A 27,912-nucleotide genomic window follows, 5' to 3' on the forward strand; every position below is an offset into this window, starting at 1 on the left:
AAAAATGGGTAATATTTAGCACAGTCACACCCAGAATGGGACTGTGGTGACAGTCAGGTTTGTTTTCTTCTGTTTTTTAATTGCTGTGACACAAAGTACTTGAGAAAGCAAATTAAGAAGAGGAAATGTTTGTCTTGGTTCATAGTTCTAGAGGATTCAGTCCGTGGTTCATTGGTCCTGTTGTTCCTGGGGTATGGTCAGATAGAGTACCAAGGTGAGGAATATTGAGGAGGGCCAAGCTGCTCACATTATGGTGGCTGGAGAGCAGAGAGGTGGGAAAGAGCAGGGACATTGTCCCCTCCAAGTACATACCCTAGTGACCTGCTTCCTCCATCTGTGCCACTGCCTAGCTTCTATCCCACCTAGACAATGCCATGAAACCATGAACCCATTGTCAGAATTCTTCCCTTGACAGGATCAGAGCTCTCACCATCCAGTCACTTTATAGTAGAGGCGCCAACTTCTGCTCACGTCCTTAGGATGTCAGCTTTTCAGAGGCCACGTGCTGTCCAAACTCTGACCTAACAAAAAGTTATTCCTTTGTTTCTCTGAAATAAAAATGCAACCGAATGATCAGTGTTTTGATTAGGTACCTGTGGGACTTGGAGTTGAACCACAGGGCAGCAAGTCTTTCTGGATGTCAAGCATGTTTGTACACTTGGTCACATTTATATCAAACAAGAGGTGAGCCATGGGAATGGCAATTTTGAAGTACTGATGTGTCTCTGCCAGTTGGCTTGATCTTTCACCCTGTAAGCTCTTTGCCCCCTTACTCTTAATACTTGGAGATTTGTAATGTCTTAGGACAGTTTTTTCTCTCTCATATAATTAGCATTCAGCTGTGATGGTAAGATTCTCTAGTGATGAGCTACCAAGAAAGCTATTGAAAAAAAGTCAGTAAAGATAACAAGTAAAGAAAAATGTTGGAATTAGGCACATCTTCAAGTATGAAGTGCCCTTCTGGCTATCTCTTTGAGGCTCAATTTCCTCCTTTACAAGCACACTGCTCTCACCATGGGTACTGGTGCATGAAATGAAGGTATTTCTAGAAATACTGTGTTCATGGTGGTAGATGTTGAGTGTCCAATAAGAACTACTCTCAGGCTGGAGAGATGGCCCAGTGGTTAGGCACTGACTGCTCTTGCCGAGGACCCAGGTTCTGTTTCCAGCACCCATATGGCCGCTTACAATGGTTCGTAACTCCAGGCACAAGGGATATGAGTTCTTTTCTGGTCTCCACAGGCATTGCACACTCATCGTGCACAGATGTACATGCAGGTGAAATACCCACACATAAAATAAAGAATTAAAGAAAGAATAACTATCCTCTACTCTTTCTTCTGGTGGTAAGAAGATGGTAAATTCTTCTCATCAGTCATCTCTAGGGAAAAACCATTTCCTGTGTTTCCCATTGCTCAATGCACATGAATGAATGGGCATCCAAAACCTTTTGCAGGCACAATGCCAGCTGAATGGAATCTTTAGTGCTGGAAGACAGATGTTGGGGGTGGGGTGGGGAGGCAACTTCCCAGAGGAAATTTATTTCAACAGGTATAACTTACGTGGTCCATCAGAACTGTTCCAAGGAGAAAATGAATCCAAGAGCTAGAGTTCAAGATATTTATCCCGAGTATTTGAGAGATATAGATGAAAAGCTGTAGCCCAAAGCCTTCTCCAAAGACAGCACCGACTCTCAGGCCACATCCTTGTGAGAACAAGCCTGCTATGTTTTGAGTAAACTGGCAAAGAGTACCCTGGCATGTGTTATTCATTTAAATTAATGATGTACCTATCATTCAAAGTATGAATTGCTGACTGGGTTCATTCTTTAATACTTTCACAAAACACCGGAGATGATGTAATTAAAGGAAAGGAAGGTTGCGGCTCACAGTTTTGGAGTCTTCAATTGATGGTCACTTTGCTCTGTGGCTTTGGGCCTGTGGTGGTTTTGTGAATAATGTGAGCCCTTTCCACTGTGTGACAGCTGGGGGAAAGAGAACTAAGTGGACCCTATGTCACCCAAGGCAATGGCTTCATTGTCTTCTGTGGGGTCCCATCTCTCAGGGGTTCTACCACCCATCAGTCGCGCTACGGTCTAGAGGCTGATGTTTTAACACCTGGATCTCTAAGAATCCTCCAGTTCTAAACTGTTGCAATAATGATTGCATGATACTAGCAAGTAATCCTGGGGATCCCTCATCTCATCTCACTGGGGAAGGCATAAAGCCCATGTCCCTGCCTCATGCCAGCAGGAGGAAAGAGCTCTGCTTCAGCACTGTATTCTCATACTGAGCCGTCTTGAATTGCATAGGTACTTTCCAGAAAAACCCTCACTTTCTGAGCTCAGGAGAACCACAAAACACACATCAGCTTGTGCCCTCTTTTATCTAAGGGCAAGATGATAGAAATGAATCTGAACTTCCGTTTAACTTCCTATGCAAATGGCTCAGACTAAATTCCATTTCCCTACCTTAGCCAGGTCTTGCAGCATCCCCAGCACAATATAAAATTTGCTTGTGAAGTAAAGACAAACACATGCTTGACAGACATGGCATAAATAATCAATCCTCGGTATATTTAGATAGAAGCCAGGTGCAGCACATGGTTGATTGCCTAGTACACCATTTCTTTGCTTTTCTAAGAAATTCTGATAGATGTAGTAGAGCAGATTGACATCATTTGGGAATATCTCTTGTATGGATCTTGAAAAATAATCAACCCCAAATCAAGACCGGAGAATGTGAAAGGAAACCAGAACCCAAATCTAAAATGAAACATCTTCAGAAGTAAGCAAAAGCGGACACCTCAGAATCCTTATTTTGATCAGTTTCCCAAGCTTTCCTATACTGTGTATCATATTCCAGCCTCAGGATAGAGAGCCTTGTAGATAGTTTATAGAATACATTTACTGGAGAGGTTTCCAGCCTCAGTATGCAATCCCTAGATATAAAAATATCCTGGGATCCATTCAAATGTTCTCAATAAAGCCCAAGGAAGGCCAAGTTTCACAGAAAACAGTGTGCCGTTCATGTTTGTTGATGATACATCTTCGTAGCAATATGGTACTCCACTTATTAATTCCATTTCCTGCAGATGGCTTCATTATGTGAACTTAATTTTATTGCTTCACTTAACATATATAGAGGGTGTGTATGAAAAACTCTGGATATCATTACATAGAAAGCAAAGACTATAACAGTGTAGGAGAGCCTGCCCAGAGTAAATCTATCCTCAAAGAATCCAAGGGAATCTCTTTAAAGCCTTGAAGTTTGTATGTTTCCTTATTTGTGATGAAGTAGGGCATGTAAGGGAGAATAAGATACTAATCAATGAGGCCATAATTTGCAACTGCAATTACAGTGATCTGATTTTTTCCCACAATAATTGCCACATGTTGACTGCGCAGATGTCCAAACACATGGGAGCATTTCTCTCTCCATGAGACAAATGAAGGTTTTCACTTTGTTTGGTAAACGTGTCATGATTTATCATTTAGTCATGTGCCATCCATTAGGGTGTTTATAAAATATGGCTTTCTGCACTCTGGTTATGGAGTTTTATGATTTCAACAACATTGCAGTGATGAAACCGATGTTTTGTGGATTCAGATTTATACAAATACTCAGACTGGACTGTGGGCAGGAGTTCAATTTTTAAAACCCAGAGACCAGGAAATCCCTGTGCGTGCACATGGCAGCCAGAGCTCGCCTTCTTGGTGTCCAGGAAAATGGTGAGCAGGTGGGAAGACCTTGTCCAGAAAGCCCATGGCTTGAAAGTCAGAAGTTCTTTCTTTGCATTGGACAAAGCAGCTGTGATGGCTTCTAAGATGCAATGGAGTTGGGCAGTCTATATCCCTGATGGGAATATGCACATGCGCATGTAAACACATAGATGTTCTGAAAAGAGAGAGAAAATACGTCAAAGACAAGGCTAGAGAGGCAATGCCTGTTACACCTGTTGATGATTTAACACTGTAGCTAGAGTTTTCCTGCCTGGCCCACAGTCAGGACAAATCTCTGTCACCTGCCAGTCCCACAGCTGCTCAGACCCAACCAAGTAAGCACAGAGACTTATATTGCTTATAAACTGTATGGCCCTGGCAGGCTTCTTGCTAACTGCTCTTATATCTTAAATTAATCCATTTCTATAAATCTATACCTTGCCATGTGGCTCGTGGCTTACCAGCGTCTTCACATACTGCTTGTCATGGCTGCGGCTGGCAGTGTCTCCTTCTGCCTTCCTGTTCTCTCAATTCTCCTCTCTGTTAGTCCCGCCTATACTTCCTGCCTGGCCAGGAAGTTTTATTTATTGACCAATCAGAGCAAACATTTGACATACAGACCATCCCACAGCATAACACATTTCAGGAAGACCAGCAGCAAGGCAACATTTACATGTTAGAACATAATTCATGGGGCTGGGGGAGATGTATCAGTGAGTAAGAACACTTTATAAGCAAGTATGAAGATCTAAGTTCAATCCCCCACCCAGTGCCAACTTAAGAATGCAAGCATAGACATGAGTGGCCTTAACCTTGGTAGATCCTAGGGGCTCATTGGCCTGCAAGCCTACCTGAAACAGTGAACTTCATATATAGCAAGAGACTCCATCTCAAGTGAATAAAGCATTAGAGCTATAGAGGAAGACATCTGGCTTCTGTATGTGCATACAGAAGGCCACATGTATGCACACACACCCTCACACATATATGCAAAACAGAGAACAGAATGCAAGTTGTCTGAAACTTTCCCTTTTCTTTTTTAATTTTGAATCTAACAACATAGTAACATTTCACTTCCTTTTCCCAAAGTTTCAAATATATATATTTGGATGTTTTCCCTGCACATATTTGGATGTCTGTATACATCTTGCATGCCCAGTGCTAGAGTAAACCAGAAGAGGGCAATCAACACTCCGGAACTGGTTGTGAGGATCCATGTGAGTGCTGGGCATAGAACCTAGGTCTTCTGGAAAAACAGCCAATGCTCTTCATTTCCCCTTTACTAATCTGATAGTTCATGCCTTTCCAAAACGTGTCCAACCTACAAAAAGTATGTTTTTATTTGAATCACATGAAATTACATTCATTGATTTTGAAAATGTCAATTTAAGGTGTAGGCTTAGCAGCTAGTAAACATCAAAACAACTAGTGTGTGAGAAGGCTGTAAAGTCTCCCATCCGCACAGCGAGGCTCAGGGCTCCCAGAACAGACACTGATGCATCTAGAACGCTTTCATTCTGGGCGTTATCCTAGAAGTCTTTTGTCATTTCTCAAAAATGGAGTGGTTTTTGGTTTTGTTTTTTTAATTCATGTGGAGGGGTAATTTTTCTAGAGTAGGGGAAAGGAGTACAATTCTGTATAATTTCAAGATAGTTTCCAGTGTGAAATTTTTTTCCTCAGTCCAGGCTATGAAACCCACAGAGGTGGTAGAATTCTTTGCATTGTTTTATCACTCTTCATCATGGTACTTGATATGGGGTTTATACACTCATATTAAATATTTATGGCATGTGCATTATGAATTTTTTAAGCACTATTTGAGCACCATTTAGCACAGTACTTGGAATAAGGTAGGAACCAATATACTTGTCAAATAGAAGGAAGATTGAGATTCCTCAGGCCAGTGATGAAGTGTGTTGGCACATTGGAAACCCTGATGGTGGAGTTGTATGGGCTGTTGTAAGCCGTGGCCTAGAAACATGTAGGCTCTTGCCCAAGACAGACCAGAGTTTTCTTTAAATGGCATGGCATGTACCATCTGACAGATCTTTGGCTGCAGTGCAGACAAGCACAAGGTTGTGTTATGGTCCTGAACACTGTGTTTACTAAAGAATCAGAAAGTCTACAGAAGGATCAGAGCTAATGACAAATACCAAGTGTCTGTGACAGGTTCCCCAACCTTAATACCACCCTCTGAAAGCTGAAAGAACCAGCTTACAGTCTGGTTTTGTCTCATCTATACTTTTTCCTTGCTCAGGTAATTGAATATATATATATATATATATATATATATATATATATATATATATATATATTCAATGTATGTCTTTCCTCTGTTCTACATTTCTTTTCTATGCAGAAAACATCTTTAAGCCAATTGCACAATACTCAACTGCTGGACAAAGGGTGCCTGGGGGAGTACTTCATGTCAACACATGATCCTCTTTCCTATGACATGCTGCACAGTATATGGATATCTAGGATGACAAAGGGAGGGTCATTATTAAAATTACATTTTGAAAATTAAATAATATGTGCACATGTGAGTAGGCACAAGTGTGCCATATCACAGGTGTGGATGTCAGAGGACATCCACAACAGAAGGGAGTCGTTTCTCTCCTTCTATCATATGGGGCCTGGGGGTGAAACTCAGGGTAAAAGTCTTGGTGGCAGGCATCTTCTCCAGATGATGTATTACTCCGGGCCTGATAGTGAGGCATCCTTGTTTGAAAGATAGAAAATATCTTTCTTAAATGGAAGCTGGGGTTCTTTTTATCTGTTTTGTGGAGTCCTGCTACCCTTGAGGACCTGGGGGATGATGGTGAAACCCTTCACGTTCGAGGAGAATACAAAGAATTCTGTTGGATTTTCTGATCAGATTCATTCTTTAACAGTTTTGAGAGAAAGGTAATTACGGATGGAGTCAAACAATGTATACATTTCTTTTGAACATATAAAAGAATAATATATTCTTTATGGTTAATGAAATAGATTTTGTGGATTAAACATGTAGATTTCCAAACCAGAAAAAAAAAAAAGAAAAGAAAAATCAGGGCTTAGCAGTAAAGAGCACTGGATGCTCTTCCAGAGGACCTGGGTTCAATTCCCAGCACCCAAATGGCAGCTCACAACTGTCTATAACTCCAATTCCAGGGGATCTGGTACCTTCACACAGACATACATGCAGGCAAATACCAATGCACATAAAAAATGAATAAATCTTAAACAGAAAAAAAATCCATTGCTATCCTAACATTGTCATCTCAGACACTAACATCTTTTCCTGTCAGTGTCAACAACATCAGTTCAAGAGATTGATGTGGACTTTATACTTTAACAAAGTTCATAACTCATTCTATAGGAGACTTTTTATCAACCAAGAGATTCTGTGTTTATACTTTGACCATACATATGCATTTCATTACATTGAAATTGTAAAAGATCAAGTAATTGAAGTGTATTTTTGGGCAATTAGCAGTGCTGTTTTTTAAGTTAAAAAGAAACATAAAATCTTCATGGAAGCCATGAAGATGACACTCTTGGTTTATTTCTTTTTAGATGGCAAGTCTTTGTGCATTTTGAGGGCAAGCCTTTGTGAATGTAGTGCAAGATCATAGCTATCAAAGAATGTAAAGAAATCTAGTCAACATCCCCATGTAAACTCTAGCCTCTCAGCTCTGAGGCCTGAAGCCTAGACAATCAAACCAGCATGGATATTCCTTGAGAAGTGATGTCAAGAAGGTCCGGGAAAGAACAATGTGCCTTGGGAGATCATCTGAGTCCTGAGATCATAATAGTTTCCAGCTGGAGGAAGAGCAAACTTTCATGCCTGTTCTCTAGGTAACTGAGTGAAGGAAAAAGCCAGCTATACAGATCTTAATTCTTTAAAATTTAAAAGCTAATTTTGTGTCTTTTAGTCAATTTCCTGCACAGGAAGGAAGGATTTATTAACTGCCTCTGGTATTAAATGGAGTGCTAATGGTTAAGTACAAGAGTTCAACAGGTGCCAAGTAGATCTATAGTGGCATTATATCAATATTAATCGCAGCGCCTTGCAAATGCATGTGTTAGAGTGATAGCATTTTCCCCCTGCCCCACTGAGTCTAAGAGTCTGGTTCACTCCAGATAATAAAGTGGCTATTACATGTTATTGTGAAAAACAGAATGCTAGGTAGGCAGTCTTCTTTATATATTCATCCTATGTAAATGCTATTGCACACTTCTAAGTAACAAGGAGGATGTGAGCATAATTGTGTACTTTAAACTGTAATGATAAAAGCACTAGAGGAGTTGATTCAGACTTAGGAAGAAGTTTCCTGATTAGACCAGCAAGATTAAATCTGTAAACCATGAGTCTTTGTATAAAAGGTGCTCACGGGTACTCCAAGAACTTGGAAGTAAATCCTGCTGTAGCAAAAAAAAAAAAAAAAAAAAAAAAAAAAAAAAAAAAAAAAAGGATGGTGGCTATTTTGTATATCACATTTTCATATTTTGGTTCTTCAGATTTTCCCTAGAAGCTTAGTCTAATTCAGTTGTCAATATGGACAGAACATGTACAACTGCAAGGTTTGTAAGCTTATGGACAAATGAGAGCCAGCAATTACTGCTGCTCTCAATAAACTTATTTAGATGAAATTATGTTTCATGTGAATCAGCTGCCACGGGGAAGAACAAAAGGGAAGTCTTTTTCACAATGACCTTTATTTTGAAACCACATAGCCATGCCACAGCTAATTTCTTCAAAGGAAAATTTTTACGAATATCCCACCTGCATCCCACTCCTGACCATTTTCCCTATAGAGCCACTTAACCTCGTGCAGTCCTTGTAAATGGAAAGAGACATAACCTCAGGTGGAAAGCACCAAACATTGAGCAATCTTGTGCTCTTCAGGATTTGGGATTAGGCAAGAGATGGCTTAACAGTTGCTCTTTGTCCCTCCTCCTTTCTTTACATATCAGGATTGACACCAACTTCCATTCTCAACTGGTGACCACTTTTGCCTTGTTTTTATGGAGCAAGAAAGGAACACATGGGATGGAAACATAGTGCTGTGGAATTTAAAAATTACAGAAAGATTAGAAAGGTGACAATGTAAATGACTAAAGAAGTGAAGGCCTACTACAGCCCATGCTCATGTTTTCTTCATGGAAGCCATGCTTTCAAAATACAGACCCTTGAGAAGTTGAGAAGTTTGGGGAAGACAAAAGACTGTGAAGTTTTATGGCTGCCACCGTGTGCCTCCTTAACCGCTTATTGACAGTTCTTCCCCAGACAAAAATATTGTGTAAGCTCAGACATTAATATGGAAACTATTTTAAAGCTATGTCATGGTGATGCAAACTAGTTCACAGGGAATAAAACACAAATCCATAAGCAGATATTCAAGCAGAATGCAGTGGCTGCCATAGTGAACATCTTCTCATGTATGTCTCTTGTTACAAATAAATTTTACTTCCAGGGGGTAGGAGATCTTTGTGTTATAACATAATGAGTTAGAAAATTGAAATGCAATGTCCTTGAATGGAATTCAAGAAGGAAGATGCTTGTGTAGTTCAGTGATAGAGTCCTTGTCTAGTATGTGTGAGAGCCTGCATTCAATCTCTACTACAGTAAAACAATAATGAATTCATTTAAAATAGATGAAGGATTTATAATTTGTGTCTGATATGAAAGCTTAACTTGAACCACATACTTCTGGCTGCCTTCTTGATTAAATTGTACCTTTTCAAACCAAACGCTCCTGTATATCCTCCATAGCAGTATATTCTTTATACATTTCTAAACAAATCATTAAATACAATGATTAAAACTTAATCTCACAACATAATACTAAATCTACAGTTCATTTACCTCCTTGTAAAAATTAAGTTTCAAACACTAAGAACAACAACAACAAAAAGTTTCCTTTTATAAATTGTTGGTATTAATACCTGTGCTTTTGGAGTCCTATTCAGAAAGTTCTTCCTTGTGCCAATTGTTTTAAAGGAATTCTCTACTTTCTCTCCTACCAGATTCAGGTATTGAGTCTTAGGTTGAGGTCCTTGGTTCACTTGTGGTTGAGTTTTGTGCAGGGTGAGAGATATGGATCTAGTTTCATGATTCTACATACAACCATCCAGTTTGAGCAGCACCATTTGTTGGAGATGCTATCCTTTATACAATGTGCATTGTTTGTCTCTTGGTTAAAAAAAAAAGAAAAGAAAAAAGTCAAGTGACTATGAGAAGATCTTTTACATGTTTCCTAATTCTATCCCTCTGATCTGAGACCTCATGAAACTAAAATGTTCTGTACAGCAAAGCATATGGTCATTTCAGTGAAGAGGCAGCCCACAGAATTGGGAAAAATTCTTGCCAGCTATAATCTACAGAGGGCTAGAATCTAAAACACACAAAGTAATAAAAAACACAAAAAACTAAATATTAAAAAAACCCTAATTTTTTTAAAGGGACATAGAAATAAACAGAGAAGTCTCACGGATGAAATAAAAATGTCTGAGAAACATTTTTTTTAAATACTTAATGTCTTTGACCTTCAGAAAACACAAATAAAAATGACTTTGAGACTTCATCATACCTCAGTCAGAATGGTTAAGATCAAACAAACAATAACATAAAAACAAATGAAATCAAATGCTGGAATGGATATAGGGAAATGGGAACACTCATTCACTTCTGGGGGGAATGCAAATTGGTATAGTCACTATGGAAATTGATGTTGAACTCACTCATAAGGCTAGAAATAGATCTACCACATGGTCCAGTTGCAGCACTCTTAAGCATATACCCAAAGCAGTCTGCATCTTACTGTAGAGATACTTGCTTGTCCATGTTCATTGCTGCCATAGTCACAACATCATATGAAATAGCTTAGACATCCATTGAGTGATAGATGGAAAGTAAAAATATACATTTACACACTGGAATATTATTCATCTGCAAAGAAAAATTAAGTTAGGGAATTTGCAGGTAAATGGATAAAGCTGAAAACGTTCATTCTATGTGAGTTAAGCAGACACCGAAAGACAAAAGTTGCATACTTTCTCTCATTGGTGGATGCTACATTTTAATCTTCAGATACGTACATTTCACTTAGAATAACCACTGAGACTAGGAAATTAGTAAGGGATCATGGGAGAGTCCTCAGTGGAGGGAAGCTAGAACATGGTGGTAGAAAGACTGAAGGAAAATAATCGAACCTGAAGGGTGTAAGTCAGATGGAGTGTAGGAGGGCAGCATAGAGGAAGGAATAATGAAAGGATCAATAAATCACACAAATATGTTTTGAAAAATTCTTATGGAAAACTATCCTATTGCACCTAATTCTCTCTCTCTCTCTCTCTCTCTCTCTCTCTCTCTCTCTCTCTCTCTCTCTCTCTCTCAAGATACTACAACCTGAGAAATGAAAAGCCCCATGACAGGAATGGGTTCCCTCCTTTGGAGTTGTTGGCCAGTGAGGTCCTATAGTCCTCTCAACACTACATACTGTCCCAATGCTATTGCTTATGCCCCAGAACTTGTTGGTAAGACCCTATTTCAGATGACAGCACAAAACTGACTCATAACACACAGTGGAAGAAAGCTGGTACCAATATAGAAGCCCCATCCATATTTGTCTAGCTTTCATAGTGCTGGAAGGTGCTATGCATACTACCAGAGGAGAAAAGTAATCACCAATCCTACTCAGCAGTGAACCCTCTGAGCTACAATAATGGCTGGCCTGAGACAATAAGCCCTCCTGTGCAAAGTGGCATCAACACCATACAAGCACTCAAATACTTTCTAGTTTTACTGAAGGCTTATTCCACAAGCTGAAACCCATATCTGGCACCATTTTTTGTCTAAGACCTGTGGCTAGAGATGTAAGAGGCCCTAGAAGAGAACCTACTCCTACTTTTCTGCTAAAAGGACATAGAGTTAAATTGACTTCTAATGCCTTATCATTATAACCATAGATCAATTTATCTCTCAATCCTCATATGAGAAGGTTCTATTTGCATAGATGGTGATTAACACAGAGATCCACCACTGACCGAAGTAGAGAAAATAAGAGACTACAGAATTCTCAGCCCTAAATTATACATTTATATTGCACCCCCTTTCCCCAAGGCCCAGGGATCATCGTCAAAAAACAGCACAGAAAGAATGTAAGAGCCAGAAGTGGTAGATGATTATATGGGAATAGTGTCTTTCCAGGCACAGCAGGACAGTGAACTTATGGATTTACAGAGGTTGTGACAGCACCATAAGACGAGCACAAGTGTAGTTGGATTTCTTAGGTCCCACCAAGCCCCTGCAGTTCTGTGGCCCACTTACAAAATAATTGTTCAGAAGCTTATATTAATTATAACTTCTTAGCCATTAGCTCAGGCTTATTACTGACTAGCTCTTACATTTAAATTAATCCATAATTCTTATTTATGGTTAGCCATGTGGCTTGGTACCTTTTCTCAGTTCTGCCTTGTCATGTTGCTTCCTCTCTGTCCAGCTGGTGACTCCTGACTCAACTCTCCCTCTTCCCAGAATTCTCCTCATCTGCTTCTCTGACCTATACTTCCTGCCTGGCTACTGGCCAATCAGCATTTTATTTATCAACCAATTAGAGCAACACATATTCACAGCATACAGAACAATATCCCACAGCACTTTCCCTTTTCTGTCTAATCAAAAAGGAAGGTTTTAATTTTAACATAGTAAAATTACATGTAATAAAACAGTTATCAAGCAAGAATTACAGTTACAATATCTAGTCTGTTTGTATTTGGCAAAATTAAAGAAAATATTCTATTTATCCTATATTTGTGAGTCTAAAGTATTATATCTAGTTTATCTTTATCATAACCAAGGAAAATTATAACTACCTAGACTTCAACGATATCAAAGACCCCAGAAGGATATAATATTATCTAAGTAAATAGGTAATACATTGTAAGCAACTTCCAAAATTCTGGAAATGACAGAGACAGCCTCCTGGGACAATCATCTAAAGTTCCTCTGTAACACTGAGGCATCCATCTTCAGCCTATAGGGCTAGAGTCTCTCAGTTGCTCCATTTCTGTGTCTGGCAGTTTCTTTTGCAAAGTGGAACCTGAAGGACCATTTCACCTTGCCAAGTTCAGTGGTCACCTTCCTATGGGTCCTGCATGTCCATTTTATACAAAATACTGTCAATCAGTTGACACAAGGGTACTTTTTTGCCCAGTGGCTAATTTTTACCACAAAGAATGCAAACTCCATAATGAGTTTTTTCAATGTCCATTATCTTCTTTAAAGTAGATTGATGTTGCCAGGAGCAAACATGTCCCAATGTCCAGAAAAGTCAAAGTTTTTAAAACATTTAAATGCAATATTCTATAGGGCTTTGAAGTATTTGAAGATTATCTACCTAATTGAAATATATCTATGTATACCTTGAAAACTTAACTAACATGACTAGAAGTATGATTATCATAGATGACTAATTATTAATCTGTATTTCTCAACTATACACTATAATTTCAAATGAGTTACACAAAATAATTTAAACAAGAGTAGAAATATACATACAGTATAACAAAATTAACTTTGAATTTGTATCAATAAACTAAAATCCATAGTAATGTAAAACATTTTTAAACAAATTGTTGCTCTTTAAAAGAAGATTCCATAATCCACCCTTTTATCCTATCATATATTTACTATCCCCTTTTCTTTTTTAGAGAGATTGCATTTATAATCAACCATTTTTAGATAAAAATAAACATTTATAAACAATACTTTGGGAATTTGGGTGTAGCTTCTCATACTACTTCCTGCTCAGTGGGGGTGCTGGCAATCTTATGGGGATCCTGAGAAAATTAAGAATTATGGTCAAGTCCTGAATGAGGTAGTCTGTGAGGCTGCATTATCTGAGCCTGTAACCTTGAAACTGATCTGGATGTTGAAACATCTGGAGACCTCTCAGAGGGTCTTCTTTGATCAAACCAAATAAGCCTAGAAGCAATCCACAGGTTCTCATCTTCTGTGGAAACAAAAAGCAGAGCCTCCTTTCTAAAGCAACATAAACTTAGATTCAAGTTTTGAAGTCAAGATACTTTCGAAATATATATATTGGTTTAACTGAGCAGCCTTTACAATCAGATGTCTTTCTGCGATTAAAAATCCCAAAGACAGTATAATCTAGACCCTCTATGTGATTTTCATCTTTACATGGCTTAACTTTTTATATTACCATTACTGTCTCTTTAAAGACTTTATTTTTTAAAACTATTTCTTTATATAACTGTCTATATTCATTTTCTTGTCTAAATTCTGCCTTCCAAGCCTACATACATTTTTACACACACTGCAAACTGTTTAGGGTTTATCTCATCTGAACCTGTCTTGTTGTGAATCTATTGCTTTAAATTGCAGTGGCTAGTACTGAACCTGAAGCCTTGGCTGCTGACTCAGCCCACCTCAGCTTTTCAACATGGTGATGGTACATTTACTGCCAGCTCTGGGTGAACCGTGGTCATTACTGACTCTGTGAAGCAGTGGGTCTATGCTTCTATCCAGCCGCATGTAGCCCCAAAACCTTTTCTTTCTTTCTTTCTTTTTTTTTTTGTTTATACTAACAAAAGCTATATCCACCATGCCCCATGCTGTGCAGCTTGCAGACTCCACCATGCACAGTGACAGGAATCTGCCATACTAATGTGGTGGTATTCTAATTGTACTGAAATGTGATTTTGATTGTATGTTAATAAATAAAGTTGCCCAGGGGTCAGAGCTATTAGAGCCATAGCAAGAATGTGGCGGTGGTGGTACATGCCTTTAATCCCAGCACTTGGTAGAAGAGCTAGGTAGATCTCTGTGTGTTCAGGGATACAGCCAGCATTGGAGACATACGTCTTTAAGACCTGGGGGTGCTGTACATACAGGCAGTGATGAAGCAATCACATGTTTGGGTTTATAACCAATGAGAAGGCAGAACAAAGAGACTATGAAAAGACATACACACAGGAAGTAGATCTCTTTTGGAGAGCTAGGACCACCGCAGGAGGAAGGGTGAGATTTTAGCTCTGAGCTCTGACCTCTTGGCTTTCTCTTTTACATTGGTTCTGTGTTTCTTATTTAATAAGACAGTTGGTTACATCTATAACTGCACTCAAGCCCATATGCTGTAAACCCACCATACAGTAGCTCAAGTCCATATGCTACAGCGCCTCTGTACCTCAGTGTCTCTATATCTCAACCTGCATGAGACCTGAAGTAGAAAACTGTTTTTTGTTCAATTATTGTGTGTTTAGAAGTCCTTTTTAAATTCTTTTAGGCCTTATGGAAATTTGAGAGCTCCATGTTGGTAAGCCAAATGTAGCTGGAAGCTTTCCAGTGTCATGCCTGGCCCCGCATAGTCCAGACAAATCTTTCCCACTCTCATCCCCCAGGTAAACACACAGAGGCTTATATTAATTATAATTGCTTGGTCATTAGCTCAGGCTTATTATTGACTAGCTCTTACATTTAAATTAACCCATATTCTTATTTATGTTTAGCCACATGACTTGGTACCTTTTCTCAGTTCTGTGATGTCATGTTGCTTCCTCTGTGTCTGGCTGGAGACTCCTGACTCAGCCTTCCTCTTCCCAGAATTCTCCTTGTCTGCTTATCCTGCCTATAATTCCTGCCTGTCTACTAGGTAATTAGCATTTTGTTTATCAACCAATCAGAGCAACACATATTCACAGCATACAGACATCCCACAGCACACAAGCTTATTGACAGGCCAAATTCCAAAATGGAGAGGAATTAGACAGAAAACCTAACCCCAGAGAAGAGTTACTTGTAGTTGATAGCTTCTGGAAAGACACTTGGTTTTCTTTAAAGTAGCCACTGGTAAGTTGACTGTGCTTCAGTGGAAGACCATACATCAATAGTGAGTGTATGGGCAGCACCAGTTGTACTTAATGGATTAAATATAAAAGAGGCTACAAAGTTGGATTGGAAAGGAAGGGTGGGGCAGATATAGCATGAGACGGGGAAGGAAGTGAAGGGGTGAAGGTCATCAAAACACATTGTACAAAATTCTCAAAGAACTAATAAAAAATAAAATAAAGTAGGAACCAGGCAGAAATTTGCACACATTCATATCAAAATAACTGTTAGTACTTAGTTAGAGAAATTGAAAATATTGAAGTGAAAAATAGCAAACTTGCAATAGGAATAATTCAATCAAATATGAGTCTAAGTATAAATTAAATGTATGCAGAGACATTGCCACACAGATGTAAATAATCCTGCTTCAAATAGACCATAAAGTTTAAATTACTTTTCATGCCAACAAAATAAGACCAGAAAAAATAAAAATAGCTTACTTTGTTTAAAATAATACTTTGACTCTTTAAAGAAAAACACAACAGAAGTTGAGAATTTAACTTTTGCCCTGAGTTTTCATAAACAAGACATTCCGCACATTAAGAATATCATTTGCTACCAAGAAACCCTGTGCAAAACACATGGAGAAAGTCCCCAAGGAATGATGGCAGAAGTTGATCTCTGGCACCCACATGTGCATATACATGTGTGTGTGCGCACGCGCACACACACACACACACACACACACACACACACAAACTCCTGGACTTGTGCTTACACACATACATGCATACACAAAGAACACAATGAGCTATTGATTCTTGTAGTAGATAAAGGGAAAATGTAAGCATTAACCCTTGGCCTGCCATTTATGTGTAACTGAAATTGTTATTCACATGTTATTCACAAGGTTTTTTATGCTTTGATCATAAGGACATATAAATATCAGTGCATAGGACTTAAAAAGATTAAGACCCCACTATTCTTTCGAATTATGAGCAAAATATTTGATCATAATCTTTTCATATTTAGTATGTTTTCATAGTTAGTATCTAGGCATTTGCCCTGAAAAATTGTGAAATGCTGCGATTTACAATGACAACCGAGGGACTGGAAAACTGGCTCAGCAACTAAGAATGCTTGCTGGTGTTGACGAGGACGACTGTTGCATTTCCAACACCCACATAAGGATGTGCACAAATGCCTGTATATAACTCTAACTTCAGGGGGCCCAGCACTCTCTTCAGGCTTCCCCAGGCACCTGCATGTACATGACACACAGACACACACAGACACACACAGACATACATACACATAAGTAAAAATAAAATAGCATCTTTAGAAAGATCATAACCAACAAAGCAAAATATTAAAACAATTGCCCAAGCAATATGCAATCAGTTGAGAGACAGGAAAGGCAGACACACAAGAAAGAGTTCTCAAACTCTTGAGTTGACTTGTTTACGACTGTGCAAGGGAGGGTGCCTTCTCATTCAGACACATAGATACATGCATGAAATAATATCATTTACATGCCTTAACATCTATATCTTTTGTTTGACATTATAAAATGAATAAATTTTCATGTTATATAGTTCTGGAAATTACATTTAGTATTAGAATAATTCCCCATGTGACTTTCTATATGTTTTATAAACAATCCAGTATTTCTATACAATATTTTTCCCTTCTGATGGGATACATGCTATTATCATGAATGTCCTTGAATCCATATTTGTGTCAATTTCCCTCATTTTGCCCCTAGGAGATCCTTTCTTAAAAGTGAAATACCTTGGTCAAAGGATGTTGTTATCTGGAAGGCAGATATCATGCCATGCCAACACAGAAACACAAACCATACCAACACACCCACACACACGGAATCAATTTTCTGACACATACTCATGACAATTCAAAAGAGTAAAGGTTTTAATCAGTTATTGTGATTATTAATCTCATTTGTTAACTATCTATCCTGATAAGTGTACTGACCAATATTTCAACAGAGTACTTGTCATTTTCTTGCTGAAATTGTAACACTTTTATTTCCAAGTACATTATCATTTAGCAAGTGAAGTATTTTGAGCATCACTCAGCTATTATGTGTTAGACATTTTCTCATAGTGAATTTACAGTTCATATTTTTCTTAGAGTGAAATCTGTTATTGTTCCATTGATGTCCTGCTTAAAAATGACTTTTTAGGGTTTGACAGAAGTCTTAGCAGTTGAACCTGATGGTTCCTGTTCCAGAGAACCTGAGCTCAGTTCCCAGTACCCTTGTTGGGTAGCCTACAACTGACTGCCACTCCAGCTCCAAGGGATCCCAGGCCTTCTTCTAGCCTCTGCAGGTACCCTCACACATGTAGCACAAATAATAATAATAATGATAATAATAATAAATATTAAAAATAAAATATTTTTTAAAAAGATTTGCCTTTGTAGTAATTGTAACTAACATTTACTAAGTACTTGATTTGTGTTGTGATATGTTAATTAAGTGAAAATAACTATACAGTCATTTCTTTTCCTATAATCATTTGAATTTTAATATTTGTGGAAATTGTTTCAGGATATTATATTAAGAAGCCAACTTTATTTTTCACATAATAAATGATAGCATTTCAATCCAACAAGATGTAGTGAATAATTCGATCTTTCAGAATTTGATTTAAAATTCTGTGACCAGCTTGTGTCTTTTAACAGCAACGTGGATAGTAAGTGTCATACATGGCATTCTGCAATGACTTCAAAACATTGCTATTACTGTTAAGTTTTGAAATGCTAGAACATGATTGTTCTTTCACAATGAGATGATTCTTGGGAAAATTTGTTAAAAATAATTAAAAACTTAACTTTACCTTTTAAGCTTAAGCATATGTAAATTTCAACTAAATACAATAAACCCATGCCCACTAATATTTTTACATTAAAAGCTACAACTGGAACCAATGGCAGAGGCCTTGTTCTGTTAATTCTAGTGAAGTTCTGCTTGGTAAAAATGTGTGTGTATTATCAGGCGGTGGTGGCACATGTTTTTAATTCAAGCTCTTGGGAGGCAGAGGCAAGCAGATCTCCATGAGTTTGAGGCCATCCTTGTTTACAAAGTGAATTCCAGGACAGCCACAGTGGTTACACAGAGAGACCCTATCTCAGGAAACTACAAAAAAAAAAAAGTATGTGTGTTTATATTATGGATCAAGGCATTTTTAAAAAGGCACAGTATGAATAATATCACCTTGGGTGCAATTTATACACTTTATTCTATCTCTGAAAATACTAAAGTATCTTATCCCAGATGAAGAGTTAACTTCCCACCAGGGAAAAATTAAATTAAGACTTCCTGCTTTATAAGTTGGCAAAACCTAGATCTAAAATTCAATTTCTGAAGCTCAATAAATCAATAGAACCTAGTAGAGGATATTTGTTTTGGTGCTGTTTTTATATATGGAAATCTTTGAACCTGGGCTGGTGGTGTTTTCCAAACATGCCAAGCAAAAGCAATCACCTGAATATTAAATCCTGAAAATAGTCAAGGAATATAAATTCACAGGCATGAAAATTAGACCCCGAAGCACTTCTGCTGTTCATAAGAGTGAATACTAAACATAACTCATGGACCTAATCTCTAGAACATGTTCAATGATTCATTTTTTTTTAAAAATTATATGTTTGAGTATTAAGACAGTGAAAAACTCTTCCAAATCATTATAACCCAATGTCCACCTGTAAAAACTAGTTTCTTAACTGTCTGTTGAAAACAGGACATATTTAAATGTTTCCTTTTGCTATCTATTTTTTTCTAGACAAAAAAGGCAATTATCTTTAAGCATCTAGATACATTCTGGGGAGGAAGATAGTTGGTTGGTTTGCTGAGTTAAGGATCATCCCTCACACATGTCTGGTTACTTCTCTTTCTACCCAAGTGTTGCTGGGAAAAACAGAAGTTGGACAAATTGGCTCTTTAGGCTGGTGACTTCAAGCATAGGGACTTTAAAATCTATTTTATCATGAATAGAACAGGAAGCTTCCATTTTCCCTGCCCCTTTTCTGCAAATGCTCTGTCACATTAATGGGTAATGCGGTCTAATGAGCTTTCTGCCACAAAGACTTGTGGAATGTGCTTTCTCAGAGGCAGTACAACTTAAGAGGCTGAGGCAAGGGCATTGAAACTGCTTCCCTGGGTCTCCACTGATGCTCTACCATTTACTTTATCAAGTATAGACTGTGCCTCAGTTTCCATATCTGTAAAAGAATACACCAGGGTTCAAGTGAGGATGTATCTAGAAAAACAGGATGCAGCTAGAAAGACACTTGAGGCTGAGTAAATAGCTCAGTGGGTAGAGTGGTTGGTGTGTGAGATGAGGACTTGAGTTTAGACCCCCAGACCCCCATAAAAGATGAGCATGCATGTGGGTGCTTCTGGGAGCCGACCACAGGGTACTGTGGAGATAGGTCCATCTCAGGGCCTTTCTGGCTAGTCAGCCTAGCCCAAACCATGAAGGCCAGGTTCAGCGAGAGACCTTGTCTGAGAAAATAGGGTGGAGAACAGTGGAGGAAAAGACTAAATGTTGACTTCTAGCCCTGCCCCCACACAAATAAAATAGAATTAATCAAGAGGAATGTACTCAGAGCAGTGGTTTTCAAAGTGTGGGTCACGGCATTAGAAGGCTGAGAGGCACTGATTTGGAGCTTTGCTGGATCCTCCTAAGAGTACAGAAAAGGTTTATATTATTGCTTCCAATGTGGACGGATTGAGTGACTTTTGATGCTGCCTTCTTTAACCATTTGTAGTTGGAAAGTGAAAGTAGTCACGTTGTAAGTAAAGAACAAGAAGGAAGATTGGCAGCTAGACCAAGTCATCTGGCTCTGACGGAGGGCTCTCTAGCCCTTTGCTGACAGCCTCGGTCTAAGCAAAGCCTGCGAGGCTTCCTGTCCTTGGATAATAGAAATAAAAGCCTACCATGTCTTCATGGAATAAGACGAAAATTCATTTTCTTCTCCTTTCTTTAAAATTATGCCAAAGACAAATAAAGCAAGCCTAAACTTTTCTCTTCCTTAACAAGAAGCCTAACAGAGTGAGCTGTTGATTTTCTTTGACTTTTTTTTTCTTCTTCAAATTTTCCATTGAGCAAGTTCTTTTAAAACAAATTTGAACTTTTCCCATCCCAATGATTCCCACGGACAGTTGGCAAAGAATCCTGGATAACTTGCAAAGCTGGGATTTTTTCCAGGCATGAGTAACTTGTTAAAAAGCCACCACTTCCTTAATACTAACAGTGAATAGAATTCACATCCACATAAATCCTCCTTGGCCCATTGGGAGGTGTGTGTGTGTGTGTGTGTGTGTGTGTGTGTGTGTGTGTGTGTGTGTAAAATCTTTTTTTTTATTCATAAAACACTTGGCTCTTAGTATGTCTGTTTATATTTCACTTCTTAAAAATAAATACACTCGTTTATGCCAGTTGAGGTTAAAAGTATCCTTTTCCCCGTTACCAGCTGTGTGCTAGTGATTTTAGGACAGATGAGTTCAGAATTCACAGGGAGAATACTTGAAAATGAGTTTACTTCTATTTCTACTAGTTGAAAGATAAGAGAATAAAATGGTGAGCACTTTTTAAAATCAAGCATTTTCATGAAATTTGATTTTTATGTGGAAAGCGTCATTAAATATTTTCGAGTCTTATAACAAAACTAAAGGTGTGATTTTACATTTAAAGAGCAAGGCCATTATTTCCTCTGAGCAAAGGGGTGGAGTAATTCCCACAGCAACCTCTATCAGTTACTATTCTGAGTATATAGCTGCTTACCAGTGACAGTAATAGTAATATAATAATAATAATAATAGGATTTTGCTCAATTCTAAATATTTTAACAGACATTTTAAAGTTATTATTGGTTTTAAAGATAAAATTGTAGTGTTTTTATATTTATAACCTAGATGAAGCATGATAATCTATCTATTATCCTGCATACTTTATTTTGTGACAAGAGCAGCTGAAATGTATTTATAAATCTATTTATGTTCTGTTACACACATCTGTAATAGAACATAATTCATGTTGGCTTTTAAAGTCTGTTGTGTTTGCATGTTTGGTGAGGGATACAGAGGTCCAGGGAGATTTTACAAGGTCTTACCAAGCAGTGGGACCTACCAGGGACTTTTCTGTCTCCCTGTGATGAGCTGGTAACTGGATTCTCCCAGAGTCTCTTTATCTGAGTGTTTCACAAACAACTGCTCTTGTCTTGGCAAGGCTGGACAGGGTGTGTTTTGATAACAGGCAGTCCCGTGAGATAGTTAGCACTTCCTGCTTCCAGTCAGATGTCCCACGAGAATAACTTTTCTACATATGTTTTTACATTTTTGATCACAATCCCAGCTGGAATCAGGAAGTTTGGAGGCGGCATGGAAATGGAAACTAATTGAAAGTCACAGTGACATTGTTTGGACTTTCAAAAAGATTTAATGTTCTGCTGATTTGGGGATGGGATTGCGGATATAGTCTAGTATGTACTTAAAACGTTTGATGGTGCCTCAGTTCCTTATTCAAGACACATCATGCTTTAAAGGTAAAGAATCATAGTTCAGAGGGAAGATTTGCTAAAGGCCTAGGGAGACATGGAGTTAGATGGTTTAAAATGCTCAGCTAAGGGGCTTTATTGAAGTATGATTCCATATTATTATAAGCCTGCAGCTTTGCCCCAAACTCCATATCATCCTATATCCATATCTGTCTGCTGAGGGTAATGTGTGCTAGTGGAAAAAAGAGGCCAGAGCATACAACTGCCTCTTCAAAAGGCAGTGTTTTTGCTAAGCCATCCCAGAAGACACTGCTTGGTTCTTTGAGCTTCTTTTTGTCCTTTTGATGAGTGGTAAAAGAGGGTACCCTTGCACACCACTGAGTGACAGTAGGTGTGGGCTGGGTCGTTATATGGAGTCTGCCCCACACAAGAGCTAAAAATATCTGAACTCTGCCTCTGACACTTTTCTCTTCAGTCTCCTAAGAACACCTCTCAACAAGCTCGGATCTTTTAGACATCCATAAAACCCTGGTCTCTCTTGGCACTGATTCTGCTGATTGCTAGGCCTGAAATAGAAACAGGAGGAAGGCGGGGTCTGCTGCTCACTTCCACTGTAACTATTTACGTTTAAGAATCACAAGATACAATAAACATTATATGGACGCAATGGGCCGTATTTGGGAATATATGTATATGTACATAGATATATGCAGCAGTAACAATTGATGAAAAAGAGGCTACGAATTGCGTGGAGGGTAGGGGTGTGTATGGAGGGTTTGGTGGGAGGAAAAGGAAAGAAATAGCGTAATTAAAATATAATCTAAAAATGCAGGTTAATTGCTGAAATAAAATAAGCAAATATATGCACATGTATCCCTAAAGCCCCAACTCAGTCTTCAATCAGAGATGCGACAGTTTCTGCCATGATATCAGACAACCCGAGCAAACCCATGTAGAAGGACCTTATCACTCAGACCCTTTCCAGTGCTCTGTTTGACACCTTATGAAGGGCTTATTTTGATCATTGTTGCTATTTGCTATTTTCTATTTTTGCTTTTTTTTCTATGAAAATTCCAAGGGTGATTTTTGGTGGTTTCGTTTTTGTTGTTGTTGTTGTTGTTGTTTTGTTTTTTGTTTTGTTTTGGTGCTTTCATGTTGTTTTGTACTGACCACATAGAAAGAAAGCAAATACTTACTGAAGATCAACGATATGCCAGCCTGATCCATATTCTATTCAGTTCTTCTCTTATTCTTAACGTAGATTAATGACATGTCTGTTCTTACTGCTTTTACCAAAAGAGAGAGGAAGTTAGCTGTGGTTAAATGTGGTCAAATTCATGGAAAGGAAACTCCAAAGCTAGTATTAAAACCCGAGTTTGGGCAAGACAAAAACTGTTCTTTGTTACGCATTGCCTACTCTTCAGATTCTGGCAGTGGATGTAGAAGGATTCTGGGTACAGATCATCAGTATGGGCAAAGGTCAGCAATTCTCTAGAGCAAACACACTTAGAAATTTTGGTTTAAAATTAAGTTTTAAACAATCCTTAATTGTCGTGGCTCAGATAACCCTGTAGTGATGCAGGAGAATGTCCTTGCCCTTGCAGACGCCTAATGATGTCTTTAGGGTTTGAAGTCTGCAGCTTACCGTCAGATGAGTCAGCTAAACTGTTTATGATTGGCGTATCCAGCTGCAGAAGTGCTGGCTGTCCAACTCTTTCAGACCTTCCCACACTTGAACATCTTTCAAAATAAAAGGTTGGGGGAGAATATTACCTTTGTATCTATTCAACACCAGAGACTCTGTAGGTACGTACTATGAGCCAGGAAATCAAGTCTTCTTTATGCTGACTGTCTTACATATTCATCAATGTGAAAATAACAGTCTTAAAAGTCTAATTTATAGAGAACAGACTAGACAAGCAGATGTTGTACTGTTGGATATTATAAGTTTCGTTGCTTCTGTGCCAGAGAAATCAAAATGTTGTGTCAGGTTCTGGGGTCCCCTGAGTCATATAGTAAGATAATCAATGGGGTCCATAGATCCTATGGAGAATGTAGTTCCCCCCTGAGCTGAGGGTTCTTCGTGGCTTATTCTATTTTTATCCAGGAATATTTCTGAGATTATTAAATGCTGAGTTTAGTTAACTGAGGAATGTCACAAGCCCCTGGGGCTTTCTTTGGATAATCACTTATGATTTTGAATGAAAAAGCAGATATGAGAAAGGGAAATGGTTTAATGCAGAGATATCCTGGTCAAAGCAGACTCTCAGATCACATTTAGTTTAGTGTCTACTATGCATCAGCTACCTTGAGGATGCTTCTCTTTCCATCCTTACCTGTCCCCTTAATCTCTCAATTCTTCCCTTTCTTCCCCCTTCTTTCCTTCTCTTCACCTCTTTCTTGGGAGTATTTATAATGCCTTTTTAGAGAGAGAGTGGCTAATGTTCAATTTAAGTAATTGGGTATTCAAACTCTAGTTTTTTTTAGGATGACTAACTTGTATTGAGTGCCATCTATGTGCCAGGCATTAGAGCTTATCTAGGAAAGGAGACCTCAAGTTTGGAAGTCATTCTTAGAAGTAGTGGAAGAAGATAAACAAGAAACAGATCCTGATTTGATATATACTGTATGAAGCATTAAATGAACTTCTTTATGTTTAGGTGAGCAGTGTCCTAAATCGAGAGACAGTCATGTAACAGCCATTGTATGACTGGAGAAATATGCTTATCAGTAAAGCTGTCAGGAAGGTGGAGGATTACAGTGGAACAGAATGGGTAGTTCAGACACCCAGAATTTAAGGAAAATCATTTTTGGTAAATAACACTCTCAATCTGATAGTTCTTTGATCAATTCACCCCTCAGATGTGAAGAACTCAGTTAGTGGAGAGTTATCCTGGGATAGTTGGCCAATAGGGCATGCAGATCTGACATTCATCATAGGTAGACCTACGAAGTTTTAAGAATTCCTATTCTGAATGTGGCAGAACTGAAGCATAGAGTCAGGGCAAGGGGAAGGCTACAGGAACATTGCAAACAAGCTTCTCTTTAGAATGCAAAGCAAAGAGTAAGACCCAGGAGCTAAAGCTTTGACCTTCAATGTCTCCAAAGCCCTCTATGTTAAGGGTTTGACAACCTGTGGAGCTATCAGGAAGTGATGGGACTTTGAGGAAGTGAGGTCCTAAGGGAGGAAATTTGGCCTTTAAAATGTGCTCTTTAAGCACTTGCTCAGCTATGTTCATATCAGCATTGTTTGTAATAGCCAAAACCTGGAAACCACCTAGATGCCCTTCAACTGAAGAATGGATAAATAAATTGTGGCACATATATACAATGGAATACTACTCAGCAGAGAAAAACAATAACATCATGAGGTTTGCAGGCAAATGGATGGATCTAGAAAAAAATCATCCTGAGTGAGGTAACCCAGACTCAGAAGGACAAATATGGTATGTACTCACTCATAGGAGGATACTAGATGTGGAACAAGGATGACTGGACTGCTACTCACATCACCAGTGAGGCTACCTGGAAAACAGGACCTCAAGAAAGACACTAGGATCACCCAATGACAGAGAAATGGCTGAGATCTACATGAACAACCTGGGCATGAGTGGGAGCAATGAAGGGCGAGGGTCGAGGGAAAGAGAGCAGGAGATCCCAACTGGATCAAGAACAGAGAGGGAGAACAAGGAATAGGAGACCATGGTAAATGAAGACCACATGAGAAAAGGAAGAAACAAAGTGCTAAAGAGGCCCACAGAAATCCACAAAGATACCCCAACAAAAGACTGCTGGCAATGATCGAGAGACAGCTGGGACTGACCTACTCTGGTGATGGGGTGGCCAAACACCCTAATAGTTGTGCCATAAACCCCATCCAAGGACTGAGGAATCTGGATGCAGACATCCACGGCTAGGCCCTGGGTGGAGCTCCAGGAGTCTAATTATCAAGAAAGAGGAGGGTTTATATGAGCGAGAATTGTTGAAACCAAGGTTGGATAAAGCACAAGGACAAATAGCCAAATGAATGGAAACACATGAACTATGAACCAAAGTCTGAGGGGCCCCCAACTGGATCAGGCCCTCTGAATAGGTGAGACAGTTGATTGGCTTGATCTGTTTGGGAGGCATCTAGGCAGTGGTACCAGGTCCTGGGCTCATTGCATGAGTTAGCTGTTTGAATCCTGGAACTTATGCAGGGACGCTTGGCTTAGTCTGGGAGGAGGGGACTGGACCTGCATGGACTGAGTCTACGAGGTCGATCTCAGTCCTCGGGGGAGGCTTTGCCCTGGAGCAGGTGGGAATGGGGGGTGGGCTAGGGGGAAGGGGAGGGTGTGGGAGGGGGGAGAACAAGGAAATCTGTGGCTGTTATGTAGAACTTAATGTTATCGTAAAATAAAATAAAATAAAATAAAACATGATACAATCTTATTATAACAATGAATTATGTATATAATAATCAAATATGTAGATGTAACCAATCGTCTTATTAAATAAGAAACACAGAAACAATGTAAAAGAGAAAGCCGAGAGGTCAGAGCTCAGAGCTAAAATCTCACCCTTCCTCCTGCTGTCCCAGCTTCGCGAAAAGAGAGCTACTTCCTCTCGGTTCGTATTTTTAAAGTATGTTGTTCTGCCTTCTCATTGGTTGTAAACCCAAACACATGACTGCCTCGTCACTGTCTGAATGTACAGCCCCCTAGGTCTTAAAGGCATATGTCTCCAATGCTGGCTGTATCCCTGAACACACAGAGATCTTATGGGATTAAAGGCGTGTGCCACCACCGCTACACTCTTGCTATGGCTCTAATAGCTCTGACCCTGAACACACAGATATCTATGGGATTAAAGGCGTGTGCCACCACCGCCACACTCTTGCTATGGCTCTAATAGCTCTGACCCCCAGACAACTTTATTTATTAACATACAATCAAATTAATATTTCAGTACAAATCAAAATAATATTTCAATACAATTAGATTACCACCACATTTCCCCTTTTCTATTTTAATAAAAAGAAAAAAAAGCAAAAGGTTATGACTAACAAAAGAAAAACTATATACAAAAGTACAATAACTATATACAATATATACAAGTAATAAATACCTAAACAGGTATTTGACGAATCAGAGAAAATAATTCCATTATCTATCCTATTTTGATAATTCCAAGATGTATCTAATGTACTTTCTATCCTAATTAATTTTCAACTATAACTAACTAATCTTCAACCATAACTAACTAATCTTCAACTCCCTCAGAGACCCAAGAAGGGAATAATATTAGCTAACAAAAATAAAAACAGGAAGTGCATGCAAGCAACTTCCAAAAAAATTTTGTGAGTTGACAGAAACAGCCAGCTGCCTGGGCAGTCACCTGAGGTTTCTCCGCAGTGTTGGGGCATCATCTCCAGCCTATAGGCTTAGTGTATCTGACAGACTCATTTGTGAAGTAGGATGTACACAAGGTCAACAGTTCAACCTCACATTGGGTGAGAGCAGTCCACGTACCAGAAACACCTGAATTCCACTAGTGTCCTGTCATGATTCAGGATTTTAAATTCTGGAAATTGTTGACAGTTTTTTAATTCAGCTGTCCATTCTTCTTGGCTGTGTATATATGGCTTCATCTCAGCATCCCCTTCTTCTCCACATCCCTCTATTAAATGCCAGTCTACTTTTGAGAGGCATGAGCTTTCAGCTGCTGTTCCATTGTACAACAGAATCCATCGGCCCTCTGCCTGTTAAGCTGCCTTCGAAGAAAAGGGCACCGTACCTTTTCCGGATGCGAAGGCCACTTCAGGGATGGGGCCATATTGTCCTGGCCTCAGAAGATGCCT

General features: G+C 38.8%; 1 long non-coding RNA gene across 4 annotated transcripts in view; it reads right to left on the reverse strand.

Annotated features, from left to right (window-relative positions):
* Nucleotides 1–3,542: 3,542 nt before the first annotated feature.
* LOC143272061 (uncharacterized) overlaps nucleotides 3,543–27,912 on the reverse strand; it is a 53,433-nt gene continuing 29,063 nt past the window's right edge. For 2 of the 4 annotated variants that reach the window (XR_013049457.1, XR_013049456.1), the window contains exons 2-6: nucleotides 23,719–23,813; nucleotides 23,270–23,356; nucleotides 10,528–10,655; nucleotides 9,653–9,899; nucleotides 3,543–3,896 (exon numbers count right to left, since the gene is read on the reverse strand). This is a non-coding gene — a long non-coding RNA (uncharacterized LOC143272061). Of the gene's footprint in view, nucleotides 3,897–9,652; nucleotides 9,900–10,527; nucleotides 10,656–23,269; nucleotides 23,360–23,718; nucleotides 23,814–27,912 lie in introns of all 4 variants that reach the window. The other 2 variants (XR_013049455.1, XR_013049453.1) reach the window with 1 other exon arrangement.

Source organism: Peromyscus maniculatus, chromosome 1 (assembly GCF_049852395.1).
Source record: "Peromyscus maniculatus bairdii isolate BWxNUB_F1_BW_parent chromosome 1, HU_Pman_BW_mat_3.1, whole genome shotgun sequence".
Classification (NCBI taxonomy): Eukaryota; Metazoa; Chordata; class Mammalia; order Rodentia; family Cricetidae; genus Peromyscus; species Peromyscus maniculatus.